This window comes from Lolium rigidum, chromosome 4 (genome assembly GCF_022539505.1).
Source record: "Lolium rigidum isolate FL_2022 chromosome 4, APGP_CSIRO_Lrig_0.1, whole genome shotgun sequence".
Lineage (NCBI taxonomy): Eukaryota > Viridiplantae > Streptophyta > Magnoliopsida > Poales > Poaceae > Lolium > Lolium rigidum.
Window position 1 is genome coordinate 175,570,618 of NC_061511.1, and position 16,442 is coordinate 175,587,059.

The 16,442-nt window shown below is 43.9% G+C and overlaps 1 long non-coding RNA gene across 2 annotated transcripts; it reads right to left on the reverse strand.

Annotated features, from left to right (window-relative positions):
• Positions 1-7,801: 7,801 nt before the first annotated feature.
• LOC124706387 lies at positions 7,802-16,197 on the reverse strand. 2 transcript variants are annotated; one of them, XR_007004400.1, is made up of 8 exons: positions 14,226-16,197; positions 13,604-13,722; positions 12,683-12,733; positions 12,486-12,581; positions 11,961-12,115; positions 9,096-9,601; positions 8,438-8,594; positions 7,802-8,253 (listed from the first exon to the last, which is right to left on the reverse strand). It is a non-coding gene; the product is annotated as an uncharacterized LOC124706387 (long non-coding RNA). The 2 variants fall into 2 exon arrangements; XR_007004399.1 differs by lacking the exon at positions 7,802-8,253 and having other exon boundaries at positions 8,319-8,594; positions 11,961-12,084.
• Positions 16,198-16,442: the final 245 nt, after the last annotated feature.

The window sequence follows — 16,442 nt, forward strand, 5'->3', positions numbered from 1 at the left end:
GGCAAGTGACCAACGGCCATATTTCGAAGAACACTATAAATAGGCCTTCTCCTACCTCTGAACAGTTAGGCACTACACTACAAGCTGTTCTTGAGCTCTCTCTCTCTTACTCCATTGCTAGAAACACCAAAAGCCTCAGATCTACCTCCTCCTCCACCCAAACTCAAATCCCTCCGGGGAATCGTTAGAGGAGGACCCGATCTACTATTCTACCAAGCCAAATCTCATTCCCCCTTGTATTCATCGAGAAGCTTGCTTCCTAGGGTTCCTTGGAAACCCTAGGTGGGCAAGAGGAGTCCGGAAGCATCCGGGCTGTGGATTTGCTCCGGGCAAGATTGTGAAGGTTTGGAGGCTACCTCAAAGTCTACCACAAGTGAGTGAGCTATTCCTTCGTGGGATAGGCTCCGGAGAATAGGGTGAGCCTTCGTGGCGTGGGGAATCCTTCGTGGGACCTCCACCCCTCCAAACGTGACGTACCTTGTTGCAAAGCAAGGGAACACAGGAATACATCCTCGTCTCCGCGTGCTATCGGTTATCTCTAACCGAACTCCTTACTTGTGATTTAATCGCTCGTGAGAGCCTTCGTGCTCGAGTTAGTTGTATCCTCATATAGGTTGCTTCACCTAGTTTGCATTAGGCTCACCTTTATATTCCGCAAAGGCTAATATTGCAAAGAAAGAATTAAAACTTGTAGAAACCTATTCACCCCCCCTCTAGGTTTACCATCTCTATACTTTCAATTGGTATCGAGCCTGGACTCTTATTAAGGGCTTCACCGCCTTAAGAGTGAGATGGATAAACTCTTCGAGGGTCTAGATGACGACTCTAACCTTTCGGTTAAAGAGATGAAATCTAGACTCTTGGCATATGATGCCGAGAAGAAGAAAAAGGAGGATGAGCTACAAAACCAAATGACAGAAATGTCTTCCATGCTTAAGAAATTAACTAGTGGACCTCCTCCTAGTGCGGCTTCGGCCTCTCTAGGGAATTTCCTTACCTTGCAGCACGTCGTCATCGAGCTTTGTCGATTCTGCTTTGTGTGATATCATCACGAGTGTCCTTCGAACGATGCCTGGATCCACTGCCCTGATGTGTAACTTTCTAGAGCACCTCGATAAGCTTGTGCCATGAGCCCTTAACTAAAGAAGTTGAAATTACAAAATGAATTCACTAAGAAAATGACGCATTTGGAAAATTAGCACTAAGCATCCAGGTAGATGGCTAAATAGCATCATTACATCAACAAAGATCCTTTGGTGCAACCCTCTTGTTAAATAATTCACCAATATGTCGCAGTGTTATCTTTTCGGTCCTGTAAGTGGCACAAATAGGTTGAATAGTTCATCAACAAAAATCATCTTCAACATAAATAAGAAGGTTGTCATTCATATCACTAAACCCAACTAAGAAAAAGAATAATGAAATAAGGACTTCGGCATACAAGAGCTGGACGATGGAAACTAAACTCGGAAATTACAGCACGTATCATCCATGAAATGTAAAAAAAAAAACTGAAGCAACTCCTCCCTTACGAAAGCACTTCAAGTATTAGAAATCTCACATCCATGTGAACCAACACTTACTAAATCATGTCAGGGATAACATGGCAGAGGGGAATGTGTGCAGTACAAATATCAGAAAGAATTACAAGGATGGGGAATTCATGGAGACGGAGTAGCACAACACAATGAATCCCCTGAACTAGATCCAGCAAGTGAGACCTAAGCTTTACCCTACGGAAGAAGAACAAAAGCAAATCAGACTAATCGGTGAGGAAGCTCACCTTGAGTTTTAGGAACGCGGGCCTGCTATCATCCTTGGTTGCTACCGGTGTCGCGTGGAGCTCTCCATGTGTGCTAGGTGCTGGCGGAGAGCCGGAGAGGGGGAGCTGACGCCTGGGCCTTGGTTGCCGATGCCGCCGTTCTCCGCCGGCGTCGCCTGGACGGAGTGGCCACGCGACCGACTACGGCGACGGACTGACGGAGAACGTCGCGAGTGACGACGCCCCATCCTTGCGCGCCCCTTGACTCACCGGTGGGGAACACGCAGAGTAAAAAAACAAATGAAAAATAAGAGCAACAGAGGCTGAAACGGCAAAACGGGTTCGGGTAAACCCAGGAAGAAAAAAATCACGCCCGATATACGTTCGCTGCCGCGCGAATCTTAGAGAAAACTAACAATCAGAAAAGTGACTGTTCGTGAATTATAAAACAGCTAGCTGTGAAATAGCAGAAATATAGAAATTAACAATCACGCACCGTATCCGTATCCGTCTCCTCAGCCGATTTGCCGCCGCTGTTCTACGACACCACGGCCGTCCTCGCACCTGACCGATACAAATACAAACGAAAACCCAACAGAGTTACCCATTGGCCGTAAAAAGACTCGAAAGCCATCGGCTTCCTAATCCCCACAATCTCTTCCGCCCTCCGCCGCCTCTCCCGATCTGTCTTCGTCGGCGCCCTCGCCAAGTCGCCCTCGCCCTCAGCTGCCTGCCCCTTTCACATCCATGGCTTCTTCCTCCACCGTGCCCCTGCGTGTCCGCAGTCCCGAGATCCTTTTGCATCCGACCTGTTGTATCGGTAACTGTCATCAAAACCAAAATTCTGCTAGAACTGAGAGTAGCCAGGGCCTCTCCTTCGAGGTGTCCTTCCAAATCAGTGACCCGCCAGCCCTCTCGCACTGCTTCGTCCGGTGCCACGACCTGGCGAAAGTTACCCGCAAAAACAGTCCTTCAGCGGAAGAAGAGCCTTTCATTGTCGCTGCGTCGGGAGGTTTGGCACTTCTCGATATCACCTTCTGTGGCGACGACGGCATCCACGAGCACAGTGACTATTTCGTTTACAGGGCAGGCGGAGGTTCTCCATCCCTCCACCTTCTCCCTGGGCCCTACCCAACTCGTTATAAGCTGAATATGGTAGCCGTCTTGCCCGTCTGCGACGGCAGCGACGACTTTGCCGTGGTGTTTCCCGTCGTAGAGTACTTCATGCCCGAGGGTCGCAACCACTACACTCTGCACATATACCGCTCCGACACGAGAGCGTGGTCCGCTCAGGTGGCCTGCATTGCCGAGGAAGAAACGGAGGACGCCAGGAATAAGTTGGTAGCAGCACATGTTTCCACAAGCGTGGTATATGCAGGATCCGGGCTGATAGGCTGGATTAATCTCTGGACGGGGGCTGTTATATGCAATGTGCTGGATACGAATCCTACTATGCGCTTCGTCCCGGTGCCACTCAACGAGTTCTACTTGGACTATATAGAAGAAATCAACATCCGGCCGTTTCGACATATGACTATATACAATGGTGTAATCAAGTTCATCGAGCTCAAGTATCACAGAGATCCCGCCTTCAACGTGAAGCGACGGGACGATGAAGGTTGGATGGCTACCATATGGACCAGACCCATCTCTTCAGATGTTTGGAATGAGGGCCTCACGTTTGATACGTCCGACATTGTGGTCACCGACACGGGTTTCCGGTATCTGCTGCCTGAGATGGTGAATGAGGAGAATAAGCTTAAATTGGAGAAACTTATGAGCGGTGGCCCCACCCTGAGCCTGAATGATGACCATACCGTTTACATCCTCGCCAAGATGAGCTTGTTCGATCCAGAAGCGTTTGTGCTTGCTCTCAACACCAGAAGTTTGACGCTTGAATCATGTGCACCATGCCGTGGTGAAAATATACTAGGGTTTGAATCGAATTATGTTCCTTTCGCTCTCTTTAGCTGATTCGGTACGTCTACATTATCGACTACCTGAAGGCCAAACATTTATGTTAGCTAGGAACCATGCAACTATGTAAGATATCTTGGTGATAATTTTTGGTTTTGCACTTAATTCTGAAAAATGTAGCAGCAACTTCAAAACATAAGTCCTGTTCAAGTGAACTCTGAGACTTAATGTGCCTATTTGAAGGAGAGATCAGACTGCATGTTAGATGTCTATTAGGTTCTCTTACCGACTTGTCGAATGTCTAAGATCAGTTTGTTTCAGTTTCTTGATAATTCAGATGTTTACCTACATAGAGTTTTCAAAATGGATTCTGTAGAATTAAGACAGTAAACTGAAATAATCAGGTTATTCTGGGCTGCCCCCGTCAGCATGCTTAGGAGGAAGCTGAATATCGTTTAATTTCATTGTATTTTAGAGTGAGTTTGAGTTTTGACAGTATGGCTATCGATTTATGTCAATGTTTACCCGATTCATAGTTTTCTGACATACCCAAAGTTGTTATATCCAAGTTTTACCTATCACACAAAACAACGTAACATAGCTGGACAGTGGTGGAGCTTCAGAAAAAAATGTCAGTGCGATGGTACCATGTGATGGGCGGCGATCACAATACTTTAGCTAACCATAGTTGCTGAATGCAATATTCAGAAAGATCTAAATTTCAAGTTGCAGGTTTGTTTTGCTGGTGGTAAATTATTGCACCTGATTCTTGAACAGAATTACTCATGAATCGATGAGCACACATGCTTATACAATTGAATAAAAAAAATTGAAGCTTTCACCGGGGCTCCCCACCTGAATAATTGAATAAATGGTGAGCCCAACGGCTGAATGCGTGTACAATTCAATAAGAGTAAAATACATGGCGCATCACCAAACTCAACACCCTAACCCGCCTACATTACCATACAATGGAATACGCATTCTACGGTACCGAAAGATGGCTATGAGGCTCATCTACGGTCACCATAGCGCAACGTATTCACTCATGTGGCAAGTGGTGGACTCAGGCCTTTGACAGTTTTGACGATACATCTTTTTTTACAAAAAGCTCCATAAACAAACTACATCCTTAAACTTTGAGGTCCCTCCACAATTCCCCACCTTAAAATAATCCGGCGGATCCCCACCGTGTGACCCCGCCGCCTCCACCGCGCCACTCAGCCGCCTAAACCGCGCGACCTGGCCACCGGACTTCCCTCCGCCCCGGCCGTAGGGGTCCGCTTCTCCTAGATTGGGCCGCTGGATCAAGGGGCACATCCGCCTCCACCACCCATCTAGCACCGCCCTGGCCATCGGTCGATGGAAGCGGCGCGGGCTGGAGTCGAGGATGCGGCGAGTTGCGACGCCCTGACCCCATGGGCGTCGATCTCAACTTCCACGCAGTGTACCGCGCATCGACGGGCGGCCCCGCTGCTCGGCCTCCTCCATCAAGCCCCGCGTGGACGACACCCTCGACCAGATGCCCCGCTGACTGCGTGGACCACCGACGTCACCAATGCAGGCAGGGGTGCGTGAGGCGGCGAGGCTGCTGGAGTTGGGCGTGCGAGGTCGACGACCTGCAGAGGAAGTACATGTTGGCCAGTGGCGGAAGGTTGCATGGCGGCGCAGAACCAACAGGCTGGCCGAGGAGGTGCGCCGGCCGCCGGTGCTAGCACACACGAGGAGGCGCGCCAGCGGTGACCTCGGCACGAGGTAGAGGCCATCCACGAGCTGCTGCTGGTGCTTGCGTAGAGGCGTGCCGACTCTTCGTCAATCTTTTAATTTAGTCCTCTTGGTTTCTAATTATTCAAAAATAATCTCTATGCAGGTAAGTGGCTGACATATGAGGTCAAATGTAGGCCACGTCAGTAAAATAGGATGCTCTATCCCCGTCGGTGACCAATACAAGCCGTGAGCATCCGCACCCCTTCCAGTATTAAGTTGCAAACAACAGACAATTACATTAAGTACTGTGCGTAATGTAAACAATACAAATATCCTTAGGGGTTGCTGTCACTCTCCCAGATTCAATGGAGACATGAACCCACTATCGAGCATAAATCACTCCTCCACCGTCGCCGGTGCCGTCGGCTGCGACGTGCCACGGCCGTCAAGGCCCTCCGCGTCGCGTGTGGCTGCCGGAGTCTGCAGGCGACTCCGTGCCTCACGGGCGTCCTCCGGCGAGCCGTCCCGCCCCAGGCATGCATATATGCGAGCGAGCTGCCCCTATCCCCTCCTCCTCGTCCCGCGGCGAGGGTGCCATGTGCCGCCCCAGCCTCTCCATCTTCTTTCCTCCTCCATGCGGTGTTGCGAGCGACGGCCGGCGGTGCTACTATGGGCGAGCCAGGTTGCTGCCGACGGAGGACTGAATTTTTTTGCAGTATGTACTTTTGTCAGAGCCATCCACTTCATACCCTCTTAAAGAGGGCCTCTTTCGACGCTTCTGCTTCTTCCTCAAACACAAGAGCATCATACTCATCCTCCTCAACTCCTAAGCGATGCAACATGTCATCAATTCGACAATTCCTTCAGTTTTTTGTCTTCCTGGACCTAGAAGAAACAATATTCAGAACTTGTTGTGTACCTTGCACCTCTTCTTCTCTAGAAAGATTGCGCGGACGCTGATCAAAACTACTTGTATTACTCTTTTGACGTGCGACTTGCTCCCAACGGAGAAATATAGACGAAAAAAAGCAAGAGTTCCGAGGCAAGCCGAGGAGTTAATCTGTAAAGCAAAGAAGGCCATGAGAGAAAATTACCTGTCGTGATCCATCCTTCATTTGCTCGCTCTGGCCAGCCCACACAAACGCCTCGCTGGCCGCCGCTTCTCGTCTCACTTTCCTCCCTTGCCCAAGTGATCTAGAGTGCCATGCCCTCTCCTCACGCACGCGCTGCCGCTCGCGGCCGTGACTTTGGTCTTTCTTTATAAACTCTGTTTGGAGGGAAACGAGTTCCAAATTTTCGCGAGAGTTAAGTGAGTATCTCTCAATCCATCGTTTCTGCTGCTTCTATGGATGGTTGAACCGAGGGGTCACACTGATTGCCGTGGTTTGCAAAACAAAGGCTCCATAATTGCAGCTGTGAGGAGATCTCAACCTCCCACTTAATTATGGGGTGAAATCTTAGTAGTCAATCAAGCAATAATCATGGGCATCCTCGATGCCATATAGTGGGAGTAAGCTGCGCGTGAAAAAGGGAACCCAGGATCGGTGGATGTAAAACGGATGAAATTTGCTTTAAAACATGCTAGATAGATTATTATATGGTAGCACTTTCTATATGATATCTCTACAACAATAAGCCGGATTTCTAGTCCAATATACTCTTAGCTAATAGTAATGTTCTCCTGGCATCTCTGTCCCTCATAGCTTACGTAATAATAATAAAGCAAAGCAGCACCAATATTTCTCCTAGTACTAGTACATCTATCAGGCTAGTGCAGCTATACTACTACTACTAGAACTTAATTTGACATGAACTGGAATTTTTTTCTTTTACAAAATTATTACTAGCTAGGAAATACTTAAAGGTATATATGGCAATTATCAGCATAAAGGACATCCTTGATTTCTATCCATGCACAAGCTACCAGATCCATTCCATTCATATTCAAAACATCCAATTCGAAACACATGTACCTCAAAATGTGATACTAGCTCCCTCCGGTCCATATTACTTGCTTCTTATATGAATGTATCTAGAACTAAGATAGTGTCTAGATACATCTATGTTAGTAGCAAGTAATTATGATTAGAGGGATTGCGTTGGTTCTGGGAGAGAATTAAAACAAGGTGTGGACAGGTGTGGATTTGTGGAGGCTCCCTTCTCTATTGACTTAAAGGCAACAAAAAGGCATGAAATCAACTAAAAGGCAACAAAGCAATAGTTCAGTCCTACTGAAATCAGTAGTTCTGTGATCTATCAATTTGTAATCAGTAGCAACATAATTTGCCAGAATACCACTTCACAAATATTATTACTGAGTATCTATTTCCGTAAATACAAAGGAGAGTGCATGATTTGCACCAATTGCAGCCACACACAGGATGAGCACACTGGTTTTCTTTCATAGATCCAATCTGAAGAATGAGCTGGTTCAATTGAAAATCAGAGCAAGAGAAACAGATTCAAATACTGCTTCTATTTACATAGCAAGTTACACAATGGTATATTCCTAGTCAATTATGAAAAGCAAGTACATCATCAAGAAATCAAAGAATGTCATGCTCGACATGAGTCAACAACAAGCTATACATGCAATACAATCAGGGAGCTCTCGCATCATTACTACTTTTACAGAGGAAACTAGCTGGTTACGTGACTCAAGGCTGCACCAAAGCTTTCACAGCTGCTTCACTTCACCGACAAAATTACAGCAGCAAACGCAATGGCCATCAAGAGCATAAACTAGTCCCTGTGGCATTGAGTGCAGTCTCCGTCCGCTTCATCATCCTCACCATCAAGGCCCCCATGCACACACACACACATGGATCCATCTAACGCATACTTGTTCTCTTTCTTAGTATTGTGGCCTAGCGAAATCATATATCAAACCAAGTCAAAGCAAGCATGTACCAGAAATAAATGCTGGACAACAGACCATCCGAACCTTGGTTTGCACTAAAGCAAGCGTAACTGACATGCATGATGAGAGCATATTCAATTGTACCAAAAATCTACACTCAACACAAAATTTGTACAAGAAACCATGGGTACCTCAAAGAAGCACCGAACCTCAAACGATATTGTAGTGACAACAAAATCGAGCCAATCATCGTTGCTCTCGTCCATGGACAGAGGATAGCTACAACAATAAATTCAGCCTCCACCTGTATATGTGAGAAATGCACCTCCCAGCAGAGGACTGCAACACCTGAGAAAAAACAAAATGAAGTTTAGAAGAAGGCCACGAAATGAGGCTCGAATTGGACGCGGACAACCAGGAACATGAGTATAAACGCAGGCAGCTGGATCATGTACTTAGTTTAGACATTAGAGCTACACGAAACTAACCAAAGTCGAAAACAACAAAGAACAGTAGCCAATTGTTCTAAATTAGCTAACCAAACAGCATCCATAGTGCACTCATAGTACACTAACCAAACACTCATTATTAAAGAAAACTGGGTAAGAGTATCTATTTGCCATATGCCACCGCACTCATAGTGCACTTGCTGTTTTTAGCATAGAAGCAATCAATCATACCAATTTATCGATGCAATCGCCTAAATAATTGAACCTCATCCTTCCTAACCATTCCAGGTGGTATATGCATCACATGTAACAGTTATTTCAAGAGATCGTATGTGCAAAAACAAATTACCTATATAGACTACAGAGGATAGAGTGATCCAAAATAGTTAACTTCTATTACCTCCTGGGACCTCAACTATCTCGTGATTGGGTTTGTCCACTGGGCCTTCGATGCCTCTCCAACTGCAGATATACAAGTAAGAATCGTAAATAACTTCAGATAATTGTATGCACATATACCAGTACTACTTTACCAGTATGGTGTGCACACAACAAGCTTAAAAAGCTTGAACTCAGCTAGATTAGTTTTATTAGTGCACAAAACCCAACACAAAGAAGAGGAACTTGTAAGGCAGGCAGTATGTACATCAGGAAGACAAGCACCGTCCGAGCACTTACATTCTGAATGCCATACATACCAAAAAAAATTGGGAGCACCACAAGCCCCGGGCATACACCCCATTCCTGCAGGCATACCAGCACCAGGGAAAACAAAGTCCATTCCTGCAGGCATACCACCCTCGATTCCTCCAAGGAAGCCGGGAAAGCCACCAGGCACTGCCTGGAAGATGCAACTCCAGATGAGCAACTTGAGTGCTCCTTCCTCTTGGTCGTCTCATAAGAAGTCTGATGAAAGCATCCATATTTAGAGCAAACCATGAACAAAAGTATGCCTTCATATCATACCTTAAAGTTAAGCAAAATAACATGATCACATCCTCATGTACACCTACATTGCTTCTTAACTATCCCCAACTCACAAAAAAGGGTAAGGCAGGGTAACCCATCATACTTCTCAAGCATGAACAATCTCGGAGGCCCAAAGCATTGCTTTGCGGGGTCCATGATGAAATGAGGCATGTCGCCTATCGTCAAAACCCTGATCCACCTTGTATTCGCATGCTAATCGACTCTTGTAGAGCAGCATTTTGTTAATGCAGAAAAAGAAACTACAAGTACTAAAAAAGTACATGTTTGTAGAGGAGAAGTTTGTGTTGTATGTTGAACCTAACACTGTTGTAAGCAACGTACATGTATTTTTCCAGGAGTGGCAACTCTGCCTCCAACTGCTGCACCCCTAGCACGAGCCCATACCCCCAACCCAACGCGGTCATCACCTCATCATACAGCCTATGGAAGACCTCTGTAGCAAATCTTGATGCACTTGCCTAAAGTTCTATTGCTATCTATGTTGTTGCAGTCTTCAACGGTTATAGCGAAAAATGGAAGTCTTGCGGAATTTCATCTCAGAATAAAAGGTGCTTACTAATTAAATTTCACTGCTACATACGAGCCCAAGACTAATTAAATTATGTTCTTGAACATTGAGGATTGAAACAGGTTTATTATAGCTGAGTTGTACACTTGCACATTTGCACCCTAAAAATGAAGAAAGGAGATAAAATCTGGAGCTGATGAAACATATATGCCAATAAACATCACCAATCTCAGGATAGTTCTAAATGTAGGAATTAATTTAACAAACTTGACTGAAATGCAACATTATGTACTTCCTAGGGATCAAACTTTGGTTAATCTTTAGAGAAGTACTGTAATAGGAGTATATGTCTTTTCTTTGCTTCAACCTTCATCGATAGTGATACCGACATGCAACAGAAAGCATAGTGACGATAATAAAACAAATCTCTGCCTCAAAACAAATACCAAATGCAGAGAGACTATTTAATGGTGCGGATTTGTCAGCACTATCCAATGTCTAGGATCTTGTGGTGTTAGTGATGGACAGCAAGGAATTATGTCCATGAATACATCTTTCAGCACAAAGAAATGATCATCTGTAGCAAGCAGAGAATTGAACTTGAGAGTGCTGAGGAATCTAATCAACTCACCAAAACACCTCCTCTTTCAATATAAAAAGCAACCACACAAAATAAAGAAAGAGAACTCAGCGGAAACAATGCTGACACAGAACTCCCTGATTTTCTTTCTTCTAATTGAATCAAGCTTAACCTCCTAGTCCAAGCCTTTCAAAGTTTGGGCCTATCTTAAAATGATATCTAGTATCTAAGAAAGAAATTATATGCCAAAATGATTTTATTCCACATTAAGAAAGAAAATGTTCCCTTCCCAGTTATTGTTAATATGTAACTAATGCATGCTATAACCACCAGCAAAGAAACACCATTTCACAATGAATACAACAGTGCACTATTAAAATTTGAATAACTACAAGTGGAAACATTTCTGACTAAGCATATTACAATAATATGCAATGGTCTTCTACGGGAAATGTAACTCAAACTAAATAGGATCAAGAAATAACTTCTAAAGCAATCAGGGTAAATATAAGTATTTTCACCAAGTGCAACTATTAAAAAAAAGACATGATTTTGCAAAAGCGTGCAATGCATGATTTCATTAGCAAAACTGCAATATATAGTACGAGTAAACATAGGCAAAAACAACTAAATATTTTTTATTTTTTGTTTCAGAGATACTTCAAGTATTATGTGCAATAGTTAGCTCAAATGAATGACCACACTGGGAAGAGGTTTATGCACAGGAATCATTACTACTTCTCAGATGGTCTAAGCAAGTGGATGTCAATAGCTTCCATGTTTTTACCATGTGACTCGGTTGCCCCAAATGCATGCATACTCTAGGAAAATGCACAAATGATGAATAACAAAACCAAGTTGATACTCGGTTCATAAAACATACAAGACCACAATGATACATTTTTAGGCAGCATAGGCGTGTTGTTGATTCAAACATGAATCTTTCGTAATCTTTGGCACACACAAGAAAGTATTTCGTAATGTTTGGCACACACAATGGGGTTTCCATGACCGCACTAGACCCACTATAGCCAGAGGAACATAAAACCCTTCTTATTTCAAGCACAAGCATCACACGCCAAACCAAACATGCACGCATATGATTTTCTCAACTACTTACACATTCAACAGGAAAAAGGAACCAAAAGTTAGCAAACATACACGAAGGGGGAGAAGAGAAAACTCACCCGTAGGCAGGCAGCAGCGGCCGGGCTAGGCGGCGACCAGCTCGTCCTCCTTGCCTCCCCTCCATCATCCATGCGCCACCGTGAGCCCCTCCCACCAGCTGCGGTCACACGCCATCACGGGTGGCTGAAGCAAAAAAAAAAAGTTTCTGGGATGCCTGAATAATCGGAAAAATAAACCCACGCTATACTAAGTTAGAACACATCAAAATTTCAATTGTATATATACATGATATGAAACTAGACACAAAACAACACAACAAGATATAAGATGTAGGAGGAAACTTGGTAGCATATGGATAATTCTCAAACCAATCTGAACCAAGTTATTGCATGTAATCTAGAACTAACTCCTCATGAATCTACAAACCAATCTGAACAAAGTGATTGTAACCACAAAAACCCACAACTGTAAAAAGGAAATGAGCTGAGTATAACGGATAATTGCATTAGAGACTGCATGCCCTCTGTAAATGTTTCAGCCGCTCAAGTACTATACATTGTCTGAAAGAGGCAAAGATGCATAACCTCTGCATTTGCAATCTTGGATGTTGGACCTTTAGCTTTTGCAAAACCAACAACATTGATGGTAGTTTCCAGTTGCCATCAATGTTGTGTATATGGCTATTTGATCTCCATGAGAAAGTGAGAAGATAAATGCAGAGTTAGATCTCAGGGAATGTCTCTAGATTGTATTTGTGGACACTGGATATAAGAACATTCACCTTTGTGACTTTACATGTCCGATTAACGTCAATGACCTTCACATCAAAACCCTGTGAGGTACATAACAATCAAATGTGTATATGTCAGTACGCATAACTGCATACAGCCATAGACAGCTCTCGAAAAAAACACTGGCTAGGCTCCATGAAAGAATTAATGCCAGGATAACTAATATGCTCAAACAACTTATAGCACACCCATGCATTCTGCTACAGAAAAATTTCCACTTCATTAAGATTCCAGATTAGCAAAATTATTTCAGAGCCTACACAAAACTAGGCATGCAACAATTTCTTCTCACAAAAAGATGCTCAAGCTATAAAAACGAACATATTCACACAAGTAAAAAATAAAATATTTGCAATGGCCAATGCACAGATGTCGTCCAAACAACAAGTTTGCAAGCAAATATACTGTGTAGCTAGGAAAATAGATAAATCTAAAAAATATAGAGAGACAATCCTACTGCTCTCAGTTTGTATGCTATGGTCCACCCAAACAACAGAAACTAGCACATACATTTATCTTCCGAAAAATGGAGCAAGTGGCTGGGCAGACCCAAACAGGTCATGCTTTGCACCACCGATTTAACAGTAAAGTATCACCTTCTACCACTACTACAGCTACATCAAACACAGCAGAGCGACTGAACGCAGCATCATTTACATCAAAACAAGAGCTGAACCCAAAGAGGTATGACCAAGTCAGATCATGTCTACCCCCCTCAACAAACTGACCAAGTACATCCTATCACACTTGTAAAATACATTGGCTCAATAATTATTCAGATCATGGCATCATGACATACATCAGAACCATAAATTAAACAAAAACAACATGTGCATTGGAAACATAACTTAGACAAAAACAACACAAGCATCCAACAACTAGTAGTAGCACAATTCCAGGTGTAGACTTACTTAATTAGCTCCATGCAGATACTTATGGCAAACACGACAGAGAAGCTATACGCGCAGCAAGACACAAATGCTACTCCATATTGCAAGAGCGCATCCAGTTGACACATGAGCACATCAATCTACAATGTTGAAATGCTAAAAACAGTTAGAAGAGTGATTTCGCATACACTCTCTTCACTTCTTTCCCAACATGACACATGATTATTATTTTCAAAAAAAAGCAATAATTAACTGCAGTCATTGTTGCAGCCATATTATGTCAAAAGGCACGACCTTAATGTTAATTTGGGAAGTAAACTGCAATATAGATATTCATGGTATATGCACTTTCAATTTGACCGGAAAATGTGTGCAAACTATACATGTTCAAAGGGTTGAGATACAACTACTTTAGATAATAGGAATTATTGCATCGATCTGCCTTGGTACCATCACAAATTCTCCTCCTAAGTCCTAACATGCAAACAAAAATCAAGATCTGGGTGTATAGCTACAAACCGCCTCTGCCAAGAAGGTGATGAAATCTTTTCACCAAATCGTACTGATGGAGAAAAAATTGCACTGATGGGATCCACACCAGGAGCTACAAATGAGTGAGACAGATGAGGAAATGATTTTTTACCTGCTCTTGTGGAGTTGAGACGGTTGCAAAAGGAGCAGCGTGTGTTGGTGCCACTGTGATTGCAAGTGACGAGGCTCCATCACTTCTCAGGTTAAAAACAAAATATGCAGCCTCCAAAATTTGTAAAAAAAATGAAAACAGACATAGAAAAGGAACTTAGCAGATGCAAAATTTTATTCTAAGCAAGATTAGACCTGAATAAATAAGATATTTTATACTTAGCAACAATAGAGGTTGCGAAGCACTCGATTTAGTTTTGAATGGTTTCAAGTTTGTCTTCATATTATTAGTAGCATTTCTCAGGTTAATGACATAAATCGCAGCCTCAACATTTCATAAATAACTTAAAGCAGAAACAGAAAAGGAATAGAACAATAATGAAACATTTCTCAGAAAATAGAAGCAGAGGTGCTCGGTTTAGTAGTTTTTAATGGCCCGAGTTTGCCTTCACATTGATAAGCACTTCTCTGTTTAACGAGAAAAACATCACCGCAGCCTCCACTTTTTTGTAACAACCTTAAACCAAAAACATAGAAGGACCAGAAAAAAAAGATGCTAAGCAAGAGTAAAAGTGGAGTCGCTCACTTAAATAGTTTTGAATGGTTTTAAAGTTATCTTCATATTAGTAAGCACTTCTCAAGTTAACGAAAGAAAACATCGCTACAGCCTCCAAATTTTGTAACAAACTTTAATAGCAAACACAAAGGAACACACCAAGAATGATTTTGTTCTAAGCAAGATTAGAAGTGCAGGAATTCAGATTAATAATTTTGAATGATTCAATTGTCTTCCCATTAGTAACCACTTCCCAGGTTAACGAGAAAAATACCATCGCAGCCTGCAAAATTTGTAACAAGCTTAAACCAGTAACAGAAAAGGAACATAGCAAATTGGATTCATTTTTGTAATAAAGAGTAGAAGTGGAGGCACTCGGTAAAATAGTTTCAAATGATTTGAGTTTATCTTCATACTAGTAACCGACATTAGTATGGTTAATTTATAATTACTATCTATAGGCCACCAAACGAAACAGACAAGGGAGCTTCAGTACCACTGAACATAAGTGATTCAAAAAGCTACAGGGTGCTCCCAACAAAAGCAACACATGAACGCCAGCCATGAGGGCCTTGATGGTGCTAATTGTTCAGAGTTAATACTCGAGGGAAAACAGGCCCTTTTAATGGCAATGACTTGAGCAAACAAATAGTGGGTTGTTACGTAAGACACCCTAAAGGAGACCTTGATGGTGCTATTCGTGGAGGCTGCTGGCATGCAGTTCACTGTGAACAATTTCAGTACTATGGTGATCTTCTTCAGTCCCAATATTTATTCTCAAGTTGAGCTCTTAGCTGAAGCTACTGGTTTTGCGTCTGAGAAAAGCATTGGTGTGCAATCCACTATAAACTGAAAATTGTTGCTTTATGTCGCTCCTTCAGTTCAGAGCGCTCTTCTTTTCAGCTGTGTTGTGGAAGTATCTGTTTACAAATTCACAGCTCGACCGGGCTACAAAAACTGATGTTAGTAGGCTTCTTCACCGTCCCAAACTCTCATGGGCCAAGGCGTTTGAAAATCTCTTTTTAACTGAGCTAGGCGAGGTAGAAATAAGTGGACAGAGTTTGACGCATGAGATAATTCCAAGTATACTTGGATGACCTTGACAAATAAATAATTGCTATGGTCAAGGGGAAGAGTCTCAAAGTCTTAACAAATTCATCGATAGAAGCATGCAGTCCTGGCTGCTCACAAATTCAACAGAAATAAAGACAGATTTTTTGCAAGAATAAATAAAGGAGGGGGGAGATGGACCTCACCAAGCGGCAGCAGGTCGTGTAGGTGGCCGGCAGAAGCGGTTTGCAGACGTGATGGCTGGCAGAAGGAGCTCGGGGAGGTAGTCACCGGCTGCTGCATCTCGGTGAGATGGTCGCTGGAAGACGTCGGCAGCAGCTCCCCGTGGATGCCGGCAGCAGCAGCTCCGGGCAGGCAAGCGGCAGCTCGCCCTCCGCGTCCCGAAGCCGCCATGCCTGCACAGCGGAGGATTTCTACCGCCGGCAGCGGCCGTCGCGCGCGATGCTCGTCCACAGCAGCAGTACGAGCGCAACCGGCCGGCACGGATCGACCCACGTTCGCCCCGCGTCTGTGAGGTGTTGGCCGGTTGCCATCAGTAGAGCGGAAGCGGAGAACGGGGGAAGGGAGCTCCATCCCTGCCGGTGGCGGGAG